Raw genomic sequence first — 5945 nt, 5'->3', positions numbered from 1 at the left:
CATGGTTGTTGGTGCCAGACGGGCCGGTCTGAGTATTTCTGAGTATTCTGCTCAGTTACTGGGATTTTCACGCACAACCATTTCTAGGGTTTACAAAGAATGGTGTGAAAAGGGAAAAACATCCAGTATGCGGCAGTCCTGTGGGCGAAAATGCCTTGTTGATGCTAGAGGTCAGAGGAGAATGGGCCGACTGATTCAAGCTGATAGAAGAGCAACTTTGACTGAAATAACCACTCGTTACAACCGAGGTATGCAGCAAAGCATTTGTGAAGCCACAACACGTACAACCTTGAGGCGGATGGGCTACAACAGCAGAAGACCCCACCGGGTACCACTCATCTCCACTACAAATAGGAAAAAGAGGCTACAATTTGCACAAGCTCACCAAAATTGGACAGTTGAAGACTGGAAAAATGTTGCCTGGTCTGATGAGTCTCGATTTCTGTTGAGACATTCAGATGGTAGAGTCAGAATTTGGCGTAAACAGAATGAGAACATGGATCCATCATGCCTTGTTACCACTGTGCAGGCTGGTGGTGGTGGTGTAATGGTGTGGGGGATGTTTTCTTGACACACTTTAGGCCCCTTAGTGCCAACTGGGCATCGTTTAAATGCCACGGCCTACCTGAGCATTGTTTCTGACCATGTCCATCCCTTTATGACCACCATGTACCCATCCTCTGATGGCTACTTCCAGCAGGATAATGCACCATGTCACAAAGGTCGAATCATTTCAAATTGGTTTCTTGAACATGACAATGAGTTCACTGTACTAAACTGGCCCCCACAGTCACCAGATCTCAACCCAATAGAGCATCTTTGGGATGTGGTGGAACGGGAGCTTCGTGCCCTGGATGTGCATCCCACAAATCTCCATCAACTGCAAGATGCTATCCTATCAATATGGGCCAACATTTCTAAAGAATGCTTTCAGCACCTTGTTGAATCAATGCCACGTAGAATTAAGGCAGTTCTGAAGGCGAAAGGGGGTCAAACACAGTATTAGTATGGTGTTCCTAATAATCCTTTAGGTGAGTGTATATTTCCATCAACCCTGTCTTGTGGATTTGGCCACAGGTTCTCCTCCACATCACAATGGATGTGTTCATGAGCCAAACATCTTGGAATGAGTCTTCGGAAGCAGCGAATCCAGGCCTGACACTGGTCTGCCGTGATGTCATTGCAAGCGTCATCCATGGCCTGGAGAAGGTGACCTGTTTGTGAGGGCGCCTGTCACATACCTTCCACCTCCATGTGGAGAAAAATTCCTCAGTCGGCTCAAGGAAAGGAGAGTGCGGGGGTAAGTACAGGGTGGTAAATTGTGGAAGGGCCTGACACCATGCTTGCAGCATTTGAGCATGGTGGAACCTGACGTTATCCCACACAATGACATCGGTCACACCATCAGCTCTACAGACCTGATTTAGCTCATCAAGGAAAGTTACAAGGAGATCTGCGTTATATTATCCAATACGAGGTCTGCGTCCCACCACACCATCTTCTGATAGACACACACATGGTGATGTTGACCTGACGTTGTCCAGGGACTTGGACGGTTGCCCGTTGGCCAATGAAATTCCGACCTCTCCTCCTTGTCTTGGCCAGGGTGAAGCCTGCCTCATCCAAAAAGATGAATTTGTGATGGTTTTCATCAGCTTCCAGCTCCATCACCCTCTAAAAAGACATTTTGGACAGAGAATGACTGATTACAATGATATACAATTGTTGGGGAATTTTTCACAACAGGCATCTTGAAACTGAACATACCTGAACATACTCCGTGCTCAGCTGCTTCACTCTGTCTGCATGTCTTTCAAAAGGCACATGGTATCGCTGTTTTAGAGACACCTGGTGCCTTCTCAGCATGCGTGCAACAGTCGGCAAACTTATGGCCTCCACATTGCTGAACATTGTCATTGTCCAAGATGTGCTGCTGAATGTCTGTAAGGCGAATATCATTTCTGTCCTGAACCAAACTGACCGCAGCTGCTCTTGTTGGTCAGTCAGAGTTGTGCCTCTGCCTCCCCTGTTTGGCCTCGTCTCTGTTCTGCAGGGAAATTACAGTAAGAACACATTCAGTCACATCACCCACTCTGTGCTACACATTGGCATGCAGTATACAGTCATCTGACACTTGAGAGTAGCCTGATGTTTAGTGCATGCTGAAGACTTGATGCTTCTCAGTATGGAAAGTTCTGATGATTGAGGCCACAGTTGATCTTCTGAGGTTTGGTTGAATCATTGTGGCTGACTCACTCATTGTCATGCCACGATTTACAACATGCTCTACAACTATTGTTCAGATTTCACTGGACACTATTTGCTGTTGCTGCCGCTGTCTGGTCCGTGGCCTTGTCCTCTACCACGTTCCCCCAACACCTCTCAAATGAGGCCCATGGCTGCCTCTCTGGTGAGGCCTAAGCCCTCCTCTATGACGAGGCCCACAACCACCTCTCAGAAGGGGTGCATGTCCCCTGCCATTCCTTTGACCACCACGTCTTCCTCCTCCCACTGCTTGACCTCTGTTGTGACCTGGATCACCTGCCGGCTCCATGTTATCGCTGTGTTGTTGAGGTGGATCCACTCATTTCACTATATACTCGTACCACAACCTGAAATCAATCATCAATAAAAGGCAATTACAAGGGCCTGCATACATACAGTAATGTCAAATCTGAAAACATGTTGTGGAAAAGTGCTACATGGGACCCTAGAAGCAGTATCTGATAAACAATGATGATGAAATATTACAACCATAGATAATGTAGTCCAACTGGTTCATGTTCCACGGTTATTGGTGTCAACGGATCTCATTATCCTGAAACTTTCATGATCGAAACATGGAATATTGTTTGACAGTTTCCATAAAACTATGCATTAAGAGTAATGCAACAGTCACTTATCATTTTGAGCAGCTGTATCAATTGATAGTTAGATCATTGTAATGAAACGAATAGACAGTGATCTCAGATGTAATGTGTGAATTGCATTCTGAAATGGTAATACTTTGATGTTAAGTTGTGTCATTTTGAACAGCTGATTTTAGTTCATTGAACGATGATCTGAGGTTGATGTTTATTGTATCCAAGCAGTTGGAAAAAATTTTGATCATCAGGTGTGAGTTTTTTGTCTAGAGTTTTTTAAAAATGACATCAAGGTTCTGAAATGAGTGCCAAAGTGACTGTAAAAAACTGTAACATATACACACACAATCACTAAATCACTAACATATATAAACACACACACACACATTAACACACTCTCACACACAATCACTAACACACACACAAACAGACATATTATGCACACAAACACACGTACGCACACAAGGAGTTGTGTGTGCGATGGAGCTGGAGGAACAGAGGGAAGGAGGGAGAGATGGGACCTCTGCCCTGAGCCAAGCCCTTCACTGTTCTCGCCCGCCGGGGCGGACAGGAATGCGTGGGGACGGGGGGCTTGTGCGTCATGGGGCCGGGGGCAACTGCGTCAGAGAGGGGGACAGCCAGCCCCGCCCACCCGGACCATCCATCCCCTGAACGACCGGACAATGGGAGAGGGGACATTCCCACACGGGCAGACAGGATGCACAATCAGGGTATCGGTGTATCACTCTCTCACTCAATTACACACATGCTGTCTGTCTCTTTTTCTCTCTGTCTCCCAGTCTATGTGTCTCCCTGTCTTTCTGTCTCTGTGTCTCTCTGTCTCTCTCTATGTCTCCCTGTCTCTGTGTCGCTGTCTCCCTGTCTCTCTGTCTCTGTGTCTCTCTCTGTCCCTCTGTCTCTGTTTCTCTCTGTCTCTTGGTCCCTTGGTCTCTCTGTCTCTCGGTCTCTCTGTGTCTCTCTCTGTCTCCCTGTCTCTCTGGGTCTCTATCTGTCTCTGTCTCCCTGTCTCTCTGGGTCTCTCTGTGTCTTTGTGTCTCTCAGTCTCTTGGTCCCTTGGTCTCTCTGTCTCTCTCTGTCCCTCTGTCTCTGATTCTCTCTGTCTCTCAGTCGCTGTGTCCTTCTGTCTCTTGGTCTCCCTGTCTCTGTGTCTTTGTGTCTCTCAGTCTCCTGGTCCCTCGGTCCCTCTGTCTCTTGGTCTCTTGGTATCTCGGTCTCCCTGTCTCTGTGTCTCTGTGTCCCTCTGTCTCTGGCAGGTGGGAACTGGGACTGGGGGAAATACCTGTCCCTTATCTCAGTGTATCTCAATGTTGCAGCGGCCCTCACGCGGCCCGGTCTCTCTGTCCCGCTAGGCTGTGTACCCATCAGGGTTGTCTTTCTAGGGGTGTCTCACTGTGACGAGAGTGTGTGATGTATGGCCCCACGTCACCTCTCTCTCTCTCTCTCTTAATTAACACAGAGCTAACGACCCCCCACAGTGCCGCTCTTACACCCTGCCCCCCACCGCCCACACCAGCACAATGCGGCCAGGTGTCCCTTTATTCACAGTGCAGTCAGAGCGCAGGGACAAGGGCTAACTGCGGGAGAGAGAGGGAGGGAGAGAGAGAGGGAGAGAAAGAGAGAGAGAGGGAGAGAGATGGAGACTTTATCCTAGTCAACTAAACTGATTATTATTATTATTATTATTATTATTATTATTATTATTATTATTATTGCTATAGTTATTATGGTTATTATAGGTTGGCCAGTGATGGTCAATACTGTCTTCAGCACAAGAAAGGCAGACACAGGCAGACAGACAGACACTGACAGACAGGCAGACACAGACAGGCAGACACAGACAGACAGACAGACAGACAGACAGACAGACAGACAGAGACACAGACAGACAAACGCAGACAGACAGGCAGGCAGATGCAGACAGACACAGACAGACAGGCAGACACAGGCAGATACGCAGGCAGACAGGCAGACACAGACAGACAGACAGACAGACAGACAGAGACACAGACAGACAAACGCAGACAGACAGGCAGGCAGATGCAGACAGACACAGACAGACAGGCAGACACAGGCAGATACGCAGGCAGACAGGCAGACACGGACAGACATGGACATACAGACACGCAGGCAGTGTGCAGAGGCAGTGTGTCGGGGGGGGGGGGGGGGGCAGCCGTGTCGGTGCAGCTGTGTCTGCCCTCGGTCTGGGCGCCATGGCGATGCTGCACAATGGCCAGGGGCGGGACCCCTCCCGTAGCCGCGGCAACCAGCTGCAGCGGGGGAAGTATTGCGTGTCTCTGCTGGGGGGGCATGCTTTCCTCGCCACACACGGTTCCCTATGAGAGAGTGGGGTGGGGTGTTCAAGGTCAAAGGTCACAGATTCCCGCAGAGGCGATTGCTGAGAGTCTATAATAAGTAAGAATAATAATAAATAATAAATAATAATCATCATAATAGTGCACCTCTCTCTCCTATTTCTGTCACCCCACACACCCTCTGCCCATCCATCTGTCCATCGCTCTATCCCTCTCCGTCCTGTTATCTATCCCTGTCAATCCATCTTTCTATTCCTCTCCATCCCTCTGTCCATTCCTCAATGTCCATTTATTCAACCCTCTCCCTCCCTCTGTCCATCCCTCTCTCCGTCCCATCCCTCTCCGTCCCTCTGTCTGTCCCTGAAACCCCAAACCAGTCTATCCATCCAGCCGTCTCCCTCTCTCCCCCCCGCCTCTGTTTGTGTGGGGAGGGAGAGAGGGAGAGAGAGAAGGAGAGAAGGAGAGAAGGACAGAGGGCTGAGTTGGGAATCCCAATATGGTCCATCGCCCAGCCGTTTCAAAGGCGGCTCGGGAACACAGATTATTTATAGGAGTGGAGAGAGAAAGAAGGATGGAGGGAGAGGGGGAGAGGGAGAGAAGGAGCGAGGGAGAGAGGGAGAGGGGCAGGGGGAGGTGGAGAAGGTGGGGGGCAGTTTCCAGGGGAGACGCGGTTGAATGTGTGACATCAGGCGGGCGGCTGTATAAGACCGGCTGCGCGGCCCCGAGCGCCAGACTGACCAGTCCTGAC

Source organism: Amia ocellicauda, chromosome 14 (assembly GCF_036373705.1).
Source record: "Amia ocellicauda isolate fAmiCal2 chromosome 14, fAmiCal2.hap1, whole genome shotgun sequence".
NCBI lineage: Eukaryota > Metazoa > Chordata > Actinopteri > Amiiformes > Amiidae > Amia > Amia ocellicauda.
The sequence above is the reverse complement of the archived record's forward strand: the minus strand, read 5'-3'. Positions refer to the sequence as shown.